Raw genomic sequence first — 17,388 nt, 5'->3', positions numbered from 1 at the left:
ACCTCCTGCGCAACAGCAAGGCCAGCTGCGTGGTCAGTCCAGGTTGCTCAGGAGCGTCTGTTTAGGAGTGGAAATCCCTGAGGAACCCACTCCCACGGCCCAGCTGTCCACAGCATGAATAACTTTTTCCTTACACCCAGCCTGACGCTCTCATTTCACCTCACTCCCGTTGTCCCTCAGCAGGACACTGAAGCCCCTGGCTGCCTCTTCTCGACCAGGTCCCCACGAGTGCTGATTCCTTCCGCAGGCCGCGGCAGTCCCGACCCTCCACCTCCCTTCCCGCACGGGAGGGTCTCTCCGGCCCGGCCACCTCGGGGATCCCGCCGGGCTCCCGCTGGTGCAGCCGTTCCAACGGCGCGCGAGTGCCCGGGAGACGGCACCTGCAGAGGGCCGCGGAGAGCCGGGAGGAGTCACCGCCTCCCCTCCGCGCCCGCGCAGCTCGCGGTGCCGCAAGCGCTCATTCCGCTTGGAGACACCGCGGGATAGCGGCACCGCACCGCGCCCACGGCCGGCGCCCTGCCCGGACTCGCCCGGGGCCATGGCTCGACAGCGGTGCTGCCGGACAGCGTCTCTCTGGTGCGATGCCCACGCTGCGGCGACGCTCCCGAAGCCCATCCCGGCCCCAGGCTACAGCCGCACCCCCGACGAGCAGCGGCCGCTGGAAACGGCCCAGGAAGAGCGGGCGGGGGCGAAACGCTTCCTGCGGAGATTGACGGCTGTGCCAGCCAATGGCGGCGCGGGGGGCGCAGGGGCGGGGCCAGGGCGGCCCGGCCGGGGAGGGCGCAGGGGCGGGGCGCGGGGGCGGGCGGGGCGCGGATTGGCCGGGGGGCGGGGCCGGCGGGGTTTTCTCCCGGGCTGGGCTGACGGCCGCGGCTGGGAACTTCGGGAGTGTGCGGGCGCCAGCGGCCGTTCGGGCGGCAGGTACCGGCGGGAGCGGAGCGGAGCGGAGCGGGACGGGACGGGACGGGAGCGGTCCCGGGGAAGCGCGACTTACTCCCGCAGTGGGGAACAGGGGATTGCAGGGAGGAGGGGGCTGGGCAATCGTAGCGCTGTGGGGGACTGGCAGTGCGCTGGCGGCCGATTTGCCCCATATCCGTCGCCGTTTTCCGTGATCCGTTCCGCTTGCCGCGGGATGCAGAGGCTGCGGGCGGGGCCGGCCCGGCTCATCGGGTAGAGCTGCCCCCTCCCTTCTTCCTTCCCTCCTTGTGTGCCGGCCCCGAGCGGCGGCGGCGGGGCGGGTGGACGGGGGCTGTCAGCGCCGGGGCCGGCAGGGGGCGGCAGCGGCCCCGAGGACGCGCGTCCGGGGGCGGCGGGGGCGAGCGGCTCCGAGCTGCAGCCCCTCCGCCCCGGGCGGGCAGCGGAGCGGCCGGGGGGGCTGGCTCCTCCCTCCTTTTCCCGCAGCCTTGGGCACTGGTCCCAGCGAGGCGAGACGTGCGGGGCCGCTCCTCGCCGCTCGGTTCCAAGTCCCCCGCGGGGCTGCCGGCACGGGCAGCGCCCCGCCCGCCGCCTCCGGCCGCCCCCCGCGCCACCGGGACCCGCAGCTCGGGGCACCCCGCCGGTGCTGCGCGGGCTCCCGCGGTCACTGCCGTGCCCGCATCTACCGCGCTCTTGAATCCCCCGCCTCTGGTCTGGGGCCAGAAAGAGCGGGGTGTTTTTCCGCGAAAACCTGTCCCGATGGCTGTCGGTGCCCTTCCCGCACCCGTCGCCTGAATGCTGCGTGAGGAGAGGCGGTTTCCTAGTTTTTTTCCTCCCGGAGCACCACTCCTCTCCTTCTGATAACTTCATCTGTTTGCATCTTGGGCTGTTCCTTTCTTTCAGCTGTGAATTAGCTGCTGCAGAAAAATGAACTAAATAGGCCCCCGCACTGAGGCTGTTTATCAAGAATTAGATAGGGGGTGAAATCGAGGAAGACTTGAAATCCCTCATTTCCCTTCTTTTCAGGATTAGGGTAAAAATAAGTGTAGAATCCTCTCATATGCTTTGTGTCTGCTGTTTTAAAATAAGTCCCCCTTTCAAGATGTGATGACCTAGCCTCTGAGCATTATGCACTGCGATCTTTAAAAAAAAAAAAGATTTGTTATTTTTAAATTTTGGTCCAAAGTTCTTTTCCTATTATTGTTCTTTTGTAAGGCTTTGATTACAGTACTCTGAAGTATGAATGCACTCAAAAGAGCTATTAACACCGTGGTAACATTTTTTAGTGCAACATTCTTCCACAGGTAAAGATCCCACTGAGTTGAACTTAATCCCTTTTGATGTTAATAGTATTGTGCACACGTGTATGACTAGAAGGATCGCTGATTGACATAAATGGAGTTGTTTTGAGGGTTTGTCAGCTTAATGATTATGATTTCCACCTTCTGAAATAAATCACTGCCAGAGAACAAGTAATAGCCAGCTAGAATAAACTTAGGTTAAGGTACTTTGATACCAGCAGTTAGCAAGTAGTTGATTTGGTATGTTTTTTACTTCTTGTAAAGCTGTCCAAGACCCATTTTTCATTAAAATTTTATCTATATTTGTTTTAAAGCACACGTATTGATTTGCTTAGCTTTATGGCCTCCTTTTCTGTCTGCTGTCACGGGTGCTTCCAGAGTGTTAGTGAAATGCAACAAGCACGGGTCTACAAAACTTAGCCTTCAGCAAATTCTTGTAAACTTCCATCTGTCCAGTCCTGTAGAAGTTGAAATGAGAAAACGCTTCTTTAAGAGAGATTGTCTAAAAGAAAAGCTGCGTCCTTTGGCATCATGTCTTGAACAGCAGAAAAACCGAGTCCCTGAGCTGCAGAGCCAACCAGTTGTAGAACAGAAGCAGTTTCGTGGCACCCTGGGTTACGCAGGAGTGGCCCTGGAAGAGTATTCAGCAGAAGCATTCTGCTTCAGCTGCTGATCTCCCTTACAACAAGTTTCCATTTCTGCTGGCCATGCTGCTTTCTGTCTGCTGTTGACCTCTTGGTGGGAAGTTGAGCCACTTTCTGTTGCTTAAATTGCAACATTCTGCTGAGTTTCATTACCTTTGGGCTTAGAAAATGACTTTGCCTTCAGTTTTTTCAGAGGTTATGGATCTCAAAGTTTCTATCGACAGTTTGTACCTGTGGCAGATGAGCTTGCATTGTAAAAATACTGTTTAAATGGCATAGACAAGACTTTCAAAAACATACATATTCTCTCTGCATGTGCTGATAGTGGAGAAGAGGGGGAGTTCAAACTTTTTAACATCCAAGGCTGTGTGGAATAAACTTCCAGGTTTCGTTCATTTGGAAATAGACCTTTTGTTCTACTTTGATAATTTTCCAGTAACTTCAGTCAATTCATAAATTTTTTTTAGATTCAAGGAGCAACAAAGGTAACATTCTGAAGCTAGTTTGGCTTCTTGATGTCTTAGTGGGGTTTCAATGACAACACTGAAGAGCTCTCATTCAGAGAGGGTAACCTGAAGAATAATTGTATTACTTCTAGTAGCCAGTATGAATATTCTGAATCAGTTTGTGAGTGTTGATATAGGCAGAATATTCATTTTTCATGGGACCAGCTCCTGAGTCATGCCTTTAAAGATGAGGAATGTGGGTCGTAGGTGGCGAATGGAGAAGTGTCTGGGAAGTGCAGACATGTAAAGAAGGTATTGTGGGTCGTGATAAATAATTTAGACATATGCTCTCTTTAAGTTGATGTTCCAAAAAATCAAGCTAGGTTTATAAGCAACACTTAAAATATATGGCAAGGTAAAAATTTTTTTCTGTAGCTTGTGCTTGTGGGGTTCCTTTTTGAACTGACATTTCCTTTTGGCATTAATCTGGGAAGCATGTTTTAGTACAAAAGATTGATCTATTTAAGGATTAAAAAGGGAGGGAACAAAATAAAAGGATGGTAGGTATACCTGTAACATGGATGAGAGCTATGAAAGTATTTGCTGGCACAAAAAGGATCTAAATGGCTTACATTTTTAATAATTGTGTTTGTAATGTGTAGTGCTACTCTATTGAAAGAGGAAGTTTTCTACATTTTAGTTTACTGTGTGTAAATTTCAGTAGGTTAAAAGTGATTTTACTGTTATAACATATTTGCCATAAGATATTTCTAAAGCAAGGTTGAATGCTTTCCTGAGGAAGATGTACTGAGTCAAACTGAGGTTTCATTCTGGAACTGGTCTTAAGTAGGGGAGAGTAAGAGGGAAGGTGGGCTGTCTTCCTCATTGTAAGCAAAATTAACCCAAGAAAAGCAGTGTTGGAAAACTGTTCATTGTGTACTCACACAATGGCTGGACACAAGAAAGAGGATGGGGGCAAGAAAAGGGGATGTGGAAGCGTGTGATTGTTGTAGCCTGGGCTATACAAGAAGTCAAATTGCATTGTAAGGGGATATTTCTGGCCTTCTAATTTGAAAGTAAAGACTACTTTAAACTTTAAGAGTGTTAGACTTTAAAATAAACTGCTACACTTCTATTTTTTTAAGAGACAAAATCAAAGTGCAAGTTGAATGACTGGGTATGGGGTTTCTTTCCCTTCCTATTTGTCAGGGTGTTCACATTTTTAAAATGTTTATCATTTTAGCACTGTTCAATTTCACTTATCTGGTTTTCTAATTTATTTGGTAGGTTAATTTTTTGGTGTAATTTGGCTCTGAATTATTCCCTTACAGGCAAGGAAGATATTGTGCTGTTATCCAGTTGTCATAGTTGATTGCACTCTTCAAATCTTCAATATTCCTACTGGAGTGAAAGGTAACTTGTGGTTTATTTTTTTAGAGCAGTAGATTGACTGTATGAATTTACTAGATAGGCAAAATTCTGTGTTCTGTTTCATATTCTCAATTATTTTGGCTGTTGATGTGATAAATTTACATGGCTTGAGCTGTCAGTTTTGTAATATTATGTAGGAAAGAACATCTTCATGATACAGCAAATATTTTGACTTCTACTTAAGAAGTTTGTGATGTACACCCTTCTGTGAAGGTAATTTTACTGGTAACTTATTTCCTCCATAGATTTCACCTTGTCTTTGAGAGCTTTGTAAAGATTTACAGACTAAGTGAAGGCCATATCAACAGAATATTGATTAATTACTATTGGGTAATCCAAAAATAGCTGTTCTGTTTGTCTAGTGAAATGAGAGAAGTATGTTCCATGTATGGTATGAGATTATAGACTTATGTATACTGCAAGTGGGACAGCTCAGCAAGAATGCAGGCTTATTTATTTATTTTAACAGACTTTGGGGGGAAAAAGGTTTGTTTCAGTAGTATCTGATGTCTTAGTGGCACTATACAAATACTGCATTACAGCAGCTCTGTGAGTTGGTGTTGTAAAGGAGAATGTCAGATGCCAGCCCTTTGCTGTGCATATCACAGCTGCCTTTGATGGCATAATGTTTCATGACTGGACTGAAGTATGGGATGCTTTGAAGGCCTGACTTAGTGAAGTTGGCCACTTGTGTAAAAACTGATTGGCTCTGCTGAATCTCAGAAACAGGTAGTAGTATTTTGCTTTTGTGTTTCTTTGGTTGGATTTCTTTTTCTAAAGGAGATAAGGTACTACTACTGTCCATCTCTGTAGTGCTTTTATTAATAGTAGCGTGGCTCTTCAGAGACTTCTTGTGAAGGAGAATTGCAGGAAGATCCTCTCTTCTAAAGCTGGTGACTTTTGTCAGTGTCTAGGGGGTTAACTGGGTGTTTTACTTGATATTGTATCTACCATGGTGCTGATATTTGTCTGTGTCATGGTTTCTCCTCCCTGTATTCTTTCTGAAGGGTGTGATAAAGCCTGTCCTTTAGCTTACCTTGCTGTTACTAAGTCATGCAGCCTGTGTGCTCTGTAAGGTCATTGTTAGAAGATCTTGCCATTAAATAGTAAAATAGGGTTAGCTAAGGACAGTTTAAAGAGATCTGTGGATTGCCATAGTCCACTATGCTTGAATCTTCCCTTTTACTTCTAACATTCTGTGTGGTTTTCTGTTTGCAAAGCAGTAGTTCTGGAGAACTGTTTCGTAGCAAAAGATGTTCAGTGACCAGAAAATAAAAATAGACTAAAAAAAAAAGGCATGGAGTCTCTGAAAGATCAGTTTCATCTTAAATTGCTTGCACTGATGACAAAGCAGAGTTTATTGTTGAAATCATTCTCTAATTAGTAGTGTTGTACAGCTAAATGTAACACCAGATTTTACTGTAATTTGCTGCTATCCAATTACTGTGGCTAGAGAAGTATAGACTGTAACTGTGGTATTCTTTATAGTGGCCTGGATAAGAATTTGACTACAACGTTTTAAGAATGTAGAATGTTAAGAGTATGAAAAGCTTCAGTATGTATTTAAAATGCATGATGTGCTCTCTTACCACAATGGAAAATTAGAACAGCTTTTTCTAACTTGAAGTACTCAGTTATCCTGTATATGGGATTTAAAATATATATTCTTAATTCAAGTTTTTGAATTCATACTAGGCAGACCTTTGAATTCTAACTGATTCAGCATGTATCCTCCTACTTCTGAAAATCAAACCAAAATTAAAATCTGGTGATAAAAATGTGCTTGGGTTTCATATTCGTTGAAACATTTTTATTGCTTCCAGCAACTCACAAAAGCAGGGATTCATCAATCAAATATGTCAGAAGTATGTCCTGCAAACTTCTTTGAACATTTCAGTTTTGGATCTGAAAGTTTCAATTTCCAAATACAGTGTTTTGTACTTTGTAGACATTATTTGTAAACAATCGATTTGCTGTTTCCTTAGCTGAAAGAAGCTGTTTCATCCCATTTGGTTTTTCCTTTTGAAGTTGTACTTAAAAGCTGTGTTTAAATAATTCTGTAACTGCTGCTGTTTCATCATCAAGTAATTAAAGAAATATGCCCTGTATAGCACTGATTTTCTGTTAGAGAACTGAATCCTTTTTCTTGTATGGTTTTTTTGGGTACTTTTCCTGGTAGGGTATTTAATTATTTGACCATGAGTCTGAAATAAACCCAGTGTCTGGAGGGAAGGAGGTAGAGGGAGGGCAGAGTGGGGAACCCACAACCAGAACCAAAGAATGTTGTGGCATTAAATTAATTTGTAAGTCCATGTTTGGTCTTATGGCTGCCTTGTCCCCTCTGTAGACAACATTTGTCAAAGATCATAGTATATTATGGTTAGAGGCAGCTGCTTGAATCAAGGCTGGGATTGCTACATATCGATGTTACTGCTCCTTCTTTACAAACCCCAGTTGTAAGTGATTTTGGTATTAAACCTGTTTTGAACCTCTAATTATCTCATTAGTTAACTTAAGCTGTTGGGTATTTGGCCTCACTTTCACAGTGTGCTTTCTTGACTTTGTGTGTGTGCTTGAGGATATATTACAGAGAGCAATTAATGCTTAATGAAATTTGTGCACTTACAGATTTATTTTTCCTTCCTCACCCCTCCCTGGCCCCTGTTATTTGTTTATACTGAGACCATTGTATTTCCGAGCATGCTGAAATATTTTCATTCTGAAGGGTAAGACATGTTTCTGAAGGCTGAAATTTCATAATCTCCAGATTTAAAAGGTAAAGTAAAACACATAGTATATTAAAACATTGCAGTTTTTTTTACTTCTGGATTTAGTCCCAGTGACGTTTCAGAAAGTAAGGATGCTATTTAAGTGTCATAGCATAACTGGAGGATAATGACTTAGTGTTGAGGCTGAATAGTTGAGGGTTTTTTGGGGAAAAGTTTACACTGTTACCAGCACATTCTTCTTGTACTGTAGAAGAAATTAATGTAAAAGTGAAGTTAGGAATACTACAGCCCTGTGTTGTAGGTAAAAATATTCTTGGAGGAAAGGTGCCTTTTCCATAGAAATGCTCTGTAAAGTGAGCTCTGTTGCAAGAGAGTTCTATGTTTAAAAACTAAATCCAAAACAAAAATGAATTTGTGCTACAGAACATAGTAATAAATGACAGTGTTCTGACTTGGGGAGAGTGGCAGGGTGATGTGGTCAGTCTAGTTTTAAGAAACCACATATATAACATTGCTGCCCCCTTCATACCCCTTCATATGCCCACTGATTTTAGCAAATTTAGTAACAAGTACATGACCCTACATTCTGTTTTCCTCCTTAGACCATTACAAGGTCAGTAATCCAAACAGAATATTTGCAGTCTTAACTAGAGACCAGGTATTAAATGTGAGACAGTTACCACTGAAGGAAGAGTTTGTACAACTTTAGCCCTGATATGAAAGGATGACTCTAGAAGCTGCTTTACTTCTTGTCTCTAGTGTATTCTGGACTTCTGTTCCTTTTGTTTCAAAAAGCATTATGAAGCTTTATAAAAACACCCACACATTAGCTGAAGTATATTTTGCCTGAGCTGATTTGTTTGAGAATCTAAGAAATCCAACTCTTTGTCCTGAGGAATCATGAGATTTGATACATTGTCTTAAGAATTAAGAGTTTTATTTACTGCTTGCAATTGGATTTTTAAAGGCTAGTGTCAAAAAGGCAAAATATGTTTCCAGTATATTGGGAGCAAATTTGCTTCGACATTTTTTTGCCTTGATAAAAATGCAGCTTTTTTGCATTTTTTTAGACCTTCTGCTCAGTTTCCCTGATTTTTAATTTAAAAAAAAAAATCTTAAATTGTATTCCAAGGCAACACCTACTATAAGTGTGGTTGTCTTACCATAAAATTACTTAGTGGTGGTACATCATGTCTTGGATAAAGGGCAAGACATGTGCCGTATGTAGCATGTTAACACTTTGGAATGGGACTAGATGAAAACAGTGTTTATTGGGTGAACTGTTTAGTCACTGTCATGAGCCCTAATTTTCTGGCTTGAAACATCTTGTCTCCATAAACTGTTGAAGGATGTTGGAAGATTTATTTGCCTGGTGAAGTTACTTGCAAAAAGGCAATTATGTTGTGGTCCACATATTAAGCTGATTGAAGTCAAAATCAACCTGCTTCTTTCTTTTACTCCTCTATGATCTTTGCTTGCTGGTAAAGGATGCTCATTAAAAAAAAAAAAATCTGTGGATCCTTACTGTTCAAAAGCTCACAAGGATGTTCTTGTTTTACTCATATTTAACACAAATCAGTTTTTCTTTAGTGGTTTTGGTTAAATGTTTTAAGACTTGAAGTAGTTATGCTACAGAGATTTTTCTGCACATGTTATTTTTAAAATTCTAAGTGGGTTTTCATGTTGTATGAAGGGTTAACAACAGTACATGACTCTTGCTAGAAGGCTCAGTATGTAAGCAGTTAAACTAACAGCTCAAGACACAACAAGTGATTTTATATTCTGTGACTATTTTTAGATCCTTGGTTATGTCAAGAAGGTGAAAGCATAAGCACTTATTTTGGGAAAAATGTGGTTTTTTTCTGTCTGATTCATTTTGGGTGTTTGGTGATGGGTTTTTTTTCCCTTCTTTTGCCTGCCTGTCTAATACTTTGTTTCAGGTAACTCAGGCAGTATGTTTATATGTGTGCCCTGGTAGACTGATCATGAAGGTAGCAACTCAAATTAAAGGAAAATAAAGTTAAGAGATCCTATTTAATGTAACTTTATTAGTTGCTTAAAAGTGGCTTCTGTAGCTTCTCAAATCTTGCTTGTTCTTTCATCATACTCCCGTTTTTCAGTATAAAATGGAATAAAGATGATCCCTCTGTTTTTGAGAAATAAAGTTGGTTTGTGTGGATGTTTTTTTATGGATATGGAATTTTTGATTTCCTTCAGAGAACAGCAGCTTCTGCTGACTGGTTTTCAGGTTAAGCCTCCCACCAGTTTGTTGTAACCAGTCTCTAATCTCCTGTTATCTCTATTGGCACTATATGTGATTGTGGGGAGACTGTGGGACAGCGCTGAGGCATCCTGAAGAAGGTTTAGGAATGAAATTTCCCAATTTAGTGTTCCCATTGGAAAACTCCAAACCATGTGCTGCTCACTTACTTCCCTGCCCCCATCCCTTTCCCCTGCAGTGGGATAGAGAGGAGACTTGGAAGCATAAAAGGTAGAGATTGTGGGTTGAGATAAGAGCAATTTACTGGTAATAGTGATGAAATAAGAAAATGAGCAGTAACAGCAACAATATTAATAACTGAGTGTACAAGGGAGGTGGATGATTCACATGTGAGTGCTCCCTACATGGAGCCTGGTGAATACCTGACTACACTGCCACACTACATGATGTAGAAGGGACTCCTTCCCCTGTCCCCAGAAAATGATGTGAGGTGGTATAGAATAATCTTTACCTCCTGGCCATGCTTGGCTACTGTAAAAATTAACCCTGTCCTCCCCTTAGTCTATACCATTTATGTCATGCCCAAATCCTACACCTACCAACTATATATGTGTATATATATACACACAAGCATAGGTATCAGTTCAGTAGTCAGTGGCTGTCCCTCCAGGATGTCTGTTGACTTAATTTGGTCTATGACTTCAGCCTCTATACGTTCTGAATGTCTTCCAGGGCAGGAGGGCTGGTATGCTGCCTGCTGCTTTCAAGCTACATTAGGAGCTTATAACTAGTGTAGGTGGAGCAGACCATACTCATTGCCCATGGTAGTTATAGCATACAGTGGCAGTGTCATTCAGCAGCCAGTACTATGAAATTCAATGTTACAGACTGTTCTTACCCGAAAATCAAATCCCTTTGAGGTACACATTGTGTTTCCCCACCCCTCTGCATTACTTGCCAACTGCCCCCAGGTCCTTGAACAAAAGCAGTCCCATGGATCGGTTTGTCTTTGCTTCAGACAGGACTAATCCGAACTCATATTCCTCAAATGCACCACGGAGACTTTATCCCCTTCTATGGTATGTGGGGGTTTTGGTTGGGTGGGACCAGCTCGATTGGTGGAGGCCCTGGTGTTAACTAAACCAGGCAGCCTTTGCTAAGTGTAGATTCCAGTGTTTGAAGGCCCCGTCACCCACTGCTTTCAATTTGGTTTCTAACAGCCCATTGTACTGTTCAGTTTTCCCAGAGGCTGGTGCATGCTAGGGAATAGGATACAACCATTCAATCCTGTGCTCTCTGGCCCTGGTGCCTGTAAGACTATTTTTGAAGTGAGTCCTGTTGTCCAACTCAGTTCTCTCAGGGGTGCCATGTTGCCACAGGACCTGCTTTTCAAGGCCCAAGATGGTGTTTTGGGCAGTAGCATGAGGTACAGGGTGTGTATCCAGCCCTCCAGGGGTTGTTTCCATCATTGTAAGCGTGTAGCACTTGCCTAGGTGTATTTTCAGCAGTGTGATGTAATCATCTGCTGGGCCTCCCCACAGTTACATTTCAGCCATAGTCCACCATACCACAGAGGCCTTACCCACTTGGCCTGCTTGATCGCAGCCCATATTTATGAAATAAAGTTATGGATAAAGTTTATGAAACAGTTATGGATAACCTGGGGACTCATATCCATGGTTAAGTCCACCTCTTGATCACAAGCCCATCTGTGTGTTGCATCGCTTCCCTGATGACGAGGCATGAAGGGTCCACTGAGCCAGAAATTATTCCCCTTTATCTTGCTAGTCCAGAGACACCTGAGACACTTTAATCTCGGCAGCTTGATCCATCTGATCATTGTTGCAATGTTCTTCGGTAGCCCAACTCTTGAGTATGTGTGCATCTACATGACATACTTTTACGGCCAACTTCTTTACCTAGGCAATGATGTCTTGCCACATTTTATCAGCCGAGATGGGTTTCTCCTCTGTGCTGCCAACTGACCTTTTTCCATCAGTCCAGCCAACCCTGGATCATTTGCTGCCATCCATGAGTCAGTGTAGAGGTAGAGCACTGGCTATTTCTCTTTCAGAAATATCTAAAACCAGCTGGATGGCTTTCAGCTCTGCACTCTGGCTTGATTCACTTTGTTCCTCAATAGCTACTGCAGCTCGTTGTGTAGGACTTCATAGAGCAGCTTTCCATTTTCAGTGTGTGGAAGGAACTGTCAGTAAAGAGGGTGTATTGCTTTTCATTTTCTGGTAGTTGATTATATGGTAGGGCCTCTTCAGCATCTGTTACATTCTCCTTTGAGGATGATAGTCTGAAATTTTTGCCTTCATGCCAGTTTGTGCTGACTTCCAAGATGCCTGGGTCATTGGGGTTTCGTATCTGAGCTTACTGTGGGATCAACACAACCTGCCTACTCTACGTTATGTCAGTGGCATGATGTGTGGCAGGGACTTCCCCGTTGAACAACCAGCCCAGTGTGGTAGTTGGGGTGCCAGAAGAAGATGTACTTCAGTGCCAGTCACTTCTGAGACAGCTCAAACTCCTTCATAAACTTCTGGTATGTCAGTTGGGGTGTAACAGGCCTGGGATTCTTTGTATCTCTGACTGCAGAAATCATGGGGTTATCCTTGAGTTTTCCTGGGTGCTTTTTCCAGAGACTCCAGGAAGGACCTTTCTCCCTGGCTACGGTGTAAAGCACATTTTTCACATCTTGTCCTTTCCTGACTGACCCAAGAGCTACTGCATGAACCATCTCCTGTTTAATTTGTTCAAAAGCTTGTTGTTGTTCAGGACCCTACTTGAAATCATTCTTTTTCTGGGTCACTTGATTGAGAGGATTTACAATCTGACTGTAATCCGGAATATGCATCCTCCAAAAACCCACAGTGCTTCAGAAAGCTTGTGTTTCCTTCCTGCTGCTTGGTGGGGACTTGGCTACTATTTTGTTGACCACATCATTGGCATCTGACAATGTCCATCTTGCTGTTCTACTCTTAAAAACTACTTTTCCTGGATGCTTCAGGAGCTATCAAATAGTATTATTTGATGGTTCAAGTATGTAACTGGTACTTGAAAAGCTGTGTGGAAATTATTTCACCAAAGTTTTTGGGTGTTGTAGAGGCTTGAGTAACTTTCTTGCATGACAGAACAGTTAGCTTGGTTTTCATCCAGAAACAAAGTTGGAAAGTTTTGCAGTGTATATGTCTTTAATAAAATTAAAAAGAAACAAAATCACAGAATAGCAACTTTGTCATCTGTCAAAGCAAAGCTTCACGAGTTTTAAATATTCTTACTCGAACAGCAAGATTCTGCTATAATGGGAATTCCACCTGTACTGTTTTTCTAGTTGTTTGCTATTATTAGAGTATTAGCACTTTTTTTTATAAAGGACAATTCTGCCATTAGATTTTTTGTAAGCCTAAAGTCATAATTATTTCAATTTTTCATTAACATAAAGTAAAATTACAGAATTTTTTCTTTAAACATATGTTTGCAGAGCATTATTAGCCTGAAATGGTATGTAAATTATGACAGCATGGAGGGAAAATGTACCACTGTGTAGGAGTGAATTGAAACTGGAGATATTTGGGACATTTTGACTATGATCCATTATTTCTTTGTCTGGTTTGGAGAGCTTAGAGTGTGGCTTTTGTACTTTGATCATGTCTATCTTGTATGGGCAAACATTTGAATGGCAAATTCAGTCACTAACTATATAGTAATTCTTTTTTCTTCAATACTAAATTTGAGCTAATTGAAGTAGTGATGGCAGCTCTGTGTCCATGGATCATGCAAGGCCAATGCTTTTGAACTATTTGCTTCTACTGTGGAACCTTTAAAAAGAAGAATGCACTTAGGAGGCTGAGTATCTCTAGTCTGTATGGAGGTTGTGTTAAGCAACAGAAGTTGGATTTTTATTTTCAGCAGTAGATGTACTGTTGTATGGTTTCTTTTCCCTCTCCTCCATTTCAGTTTGTGCTGTAAAGGTGTGGTTCACTGTATTTTTTCTCCCCTTCATCCTTTCAGCTGCAAACAAGCCCTTTGTAACTTCTTCTCCCCACTTCATTTTCTTCTGTTCTGTCTTTTTTGTTCTCCCCTTGAATTAAAATAATTTACATTTACAAAATAATTTATAGGACTTTACAAAGTCCTGTGCTGCTGAAGAATTGAAGATGGCTTTTGCTCTGCTAGTCATCGCTGAAGAAACATTTGTAGTGAGTCGAGAGTGGTCTGATGGTTACATGCTGTGAAGTTATGCAAAACTTTTTGTCTCTGATGAGAGCAGGAGAATGTAGAAACTTGATCCACAGCTGGATTTTTAAAATGCTACACTATTTTGGTATGGAAGGCTTCTTGTTGCTCTATGTGAAAGTGATCACATTCAGGGCTTTAGCTGAAATTGAAGCAGTCACCTCAGAATACTTTCATTAAAAATAGGCAACATAGCTATTGCTGCAATGAGATAATCTAATACAGGCCTTACATCAACATGATTGCAACATAAAGACCCTTACGTGGAACCAAGCGAAGCCGACTATGCTCACATATTCAGCCAGTGCTTCTGACCTTTCTTTCTGAAAACAGCTGTTGCTCCTTTCACCTGCCTAGGCTAAGGGAGATGCCTGGTTGGCTATTAAGGTGTATCTTCCTTTGCATGAAAAACCTTTCAATTTACTGACCTGTCCTTGTACTTGAAAAGCACTGCCATAGGCTACACTTACTTTTCAATAGCGTGCATCAATTCGCATGACAGAACTGTCTTTGCTGATACCCTGAAGGGCTGGTAATTCTGCAAAGGGCTAAAATACTCTGCAAGAGTTTTACCTCTAATTCAGTGCTTTTCAGCCAAGAGTACTATATTCTGTTTTCAAGTGTGAACCACTGATTTGATTGCAGTTACTTTTTGGAATAATTTTTATGCTTTGTTATGTTGCTGCTTTTCTTCAAAACAGACTTGCAAATTTTAATGTAGAAGTTTTGAAGAACTGAACAGAAAGATCAAACTCTTCAAACTCTTACCTTGCTGCTACACAGGCAGAAGTGATAGCAAGGGAAAAGTCACTGCATGTAGAGTGCATTGTTACAAAGATCCTGGGCTTTGACATCCACTAACTTTCCATTTCTGATTGCTAAAGAGGGCTTAACTTTTGGGGTGATAGCTAAGAGAAAAGGAGGAATCTAAAGTAGCCTTTTTTTCCCCTAAGTTACCTATGTTTTTTGTTCTGCAGCCTTTGGTATCCTGTTAGGATAAGCTGTACTTATTCCACCTAATGGGTTAATGCTGGTAGTCTTTTTCTCTCACAGCTGGTGGGCTTTCTGGCTGTTTTTTGAGCTTCATAGTGCAAGTGGTGATATTTAAAGATCTGACTAGGAGCTAATAGAGAAAGCGAGAAGTAATCAGACTTGCAGTCTGAAGTAACGCAGCATTGCTGTGGGTTTGTGCTCGCAAGACATTTGAGGCAGCGCAGCAATGTGTGATCAGTAAAATACTGATCTGTTTCCTGTGAATATTTTTTATTTCCTCTTAATATAGGGGGGATTTTGACTTAAGCATTTAACTTGGTGTATAAAATGAAAAGATTTCTGAAACATCTTTGCTGATTGTTGTTGATATTGACTTAATACTCCTGTTTTTCTTATACAGTATTTAATTAGTAGAATTAATCTCTTCTGATTATGATATTATCATTGCCTACACTAATACCATCTTTTTAAATCGACCTCTCAGTTAAAGAAGTTCTTGCATCAAAATTGTTAGTTATAGTGATTTTCTAGAATCATTACTAGCAGTTCACACGAGGGAGGATGCAAAAATAAAGCAGTAGATAGACATGTGGAAAATAACTTTTTGAGAGGAATTTAATGTCAGGATAATTGTTATTCTTTTATCCTAAAAATGTAGAGGTGGATGGATTAAGAGATTTCTGAACATTTTATAATTATTTTTGGTGGTCTTGTGACTATATTACCTATGTTTGCTCTATAGCTTACATAAGCTTAGGAGACTAGAGTGTTGTTAAGTGTGAGGTATCTCCTGACCTTTCCGAAAAGGTTGAGATGCCATTGAGAGTTCTAATCAGATCTGCTGAATTCTTGTAATAAGATGTCAAAGACTCTTGACTTTTTTCTCTTCCCCACAGAGTCTGAAAAATATTGTAACTTGATTTATATTTTCTTCCAAGTCAAGAAACTTAATCAAGCATCTTCAGATCTACAAAAGTGGCAAATGAACTTGTCTGATGCATTTTGTGATAGATACTGCTAACACAGCCGACTGAACTTGGTATGTTCTTCAAAAGAATATATGTGGAAGTTGGCATAGTTCCCTGTTTGATGCCAAAGTGTTTAATATATATTGTTTATATATGAAGATGTTTCTGTCTAAGCCATCACTGCATTTTGAAATGGTCCATTGATGCTCAGATCAGAAGTAGATGGACTGCCCAGCTGTAAGTCAAGGTAACCTTTTGATTTAGGACATGATACTTCTGTTTCCATGCACAGCAGATGTGTTCTTTGCTTCCAAGCTTAAGAGGTCACTATACCCAGTAAACTGCCACAAATTCTCTGCCTTTGTGACAGGACTACAGAAAGGATGTCATGAGTTATTTGTAATCTGAGGAATTGTTGCTGCCAAAGTTTCGGGGTGACTGTCTAAAGTTTTATGTTAAGTTGCATTCATAACCAGTGTAAGCAGTTTGAATACTTGCAAAACCAGCATAAATATTTGACCAAAATCATCAAACTAGCAATTCAGGAGACAGAGATGGCTTTTCTTTTTAATCTCTAGCATCTTCTTTGCATTATTAGTTCATATACCTGCAGCAGGCGCAGCTTTGCAGCTCTATCTGTGCTTTTAGGGTCAGCTAACTATTCACATGTTTGAGTTGCAGATTCTTTGAGTTAAAAGCACAAATTAGTTTGAATTCTGAATGTAATTGTGGTGGATGGGGAGGAGATGGAAGAAACCCAGAATGCAAAACTCGTAAGTCCTGCAAGATGAATAAATTTGATTTAGAGATCCCATCCATCTAATAGCAACTGAAATTGGCTTATACTGCTAGATTTTCTTCTGCTAACTTATTTCAAAAGTGTTCTAATAAATGTGGTAATAGTGTGGTAAAAGCAAGACACAAGCATTAGAATTTTTAGGTAATAATTTTTTCATGTATTTGAAATATTATTCCACTCATGTTCTTTCTCCTTTTTCCTTCTTCCATGCTTTTATGCTCAACTATACGATATTCAGTAATAGTTAGAAGTAGTAATATGGGAATAATGGCTTTAAACCGAGAGGATAGGGGTAGATCAGATATTAGGAAGAAGTTCTTTACTGTCAGTGTGATGAGACACTGCAACTGGTGGCTGTTTCCCAGAGATGTTGCGGATGCCCCATCTCTAGAAGTGTTCAAGGCTAGGTTGGATGGGGCCCTGAGTGACCTGATCTAATGGGAGGTATCCCTGCCCATGGCAGGGGTTTGAAACTAGATGACCTTTCAGATCCCTTCCAACCCAAATAGTTCTGTGATTACTGGAATACTAGCCTCTCATAGCTAGTGATAACAGATATGATATTGACCTTCTTGTAATCCTCTTCAGAATTAATTTCAGGTTTACCTGAAAGCATCAGATCTTTAAATATTTAAGGTAAGTTGTAGTGGAAGAACTTGAAACATGGTCTCCCATGACATTTTCATGCTCCCCTTT

The 17,388-nt window shown here is 41.8% G+C and overlaps 1 protein-coding gene across 33 annotated transcripts in view; it reads left to right on the top strand.

Moving 5' to 3' along the window:
- Positions 1-834: 834 nt before the first annotated feature.
- EPB41L2 (erythrocyte membrane protein band 4.1 like 2) overlaps positions 835-17,388 on the top strand; it is a 120,242-nt gene continuing 103,688 nt past the window's right edge. For 32 of the 33 annotated variants that reach the window (XM_032101693.1, XM_032101687.1, XM_032101679.1 and 29 more), the window contains exons 1-2: positions 835-921; positions 4,638-4,719. The gene's annotated coding sequence lies outside the window, so the exon portion shown is untranslated. The remainder of the gene's footprint in view (positions 922-4,637; positions 4,720-17,388) is intronic. The other variant, XM_032101666.1, reaches the window with a different exon arrangement.

The sequence above is a fragment of the Corvus moneduloides genome, chromosome 3, assembly GCF_009650955.1.
Source record: "Corvus moneduloides isolate bCorMon1 chromosome 3, bCorMon1.pri, whole genome shotgun sequence".
NCBI lineage: Eukaryota > Metazoa > Chordata > Aves > Passeriformes > Corvidae > Corvus > Corvus moneduloides.
The sequence above is the reverse complement of the archived record's forward strand: the minus strand, read 5'-3'. Positions and strand labels throughout refer to the sequence as shown.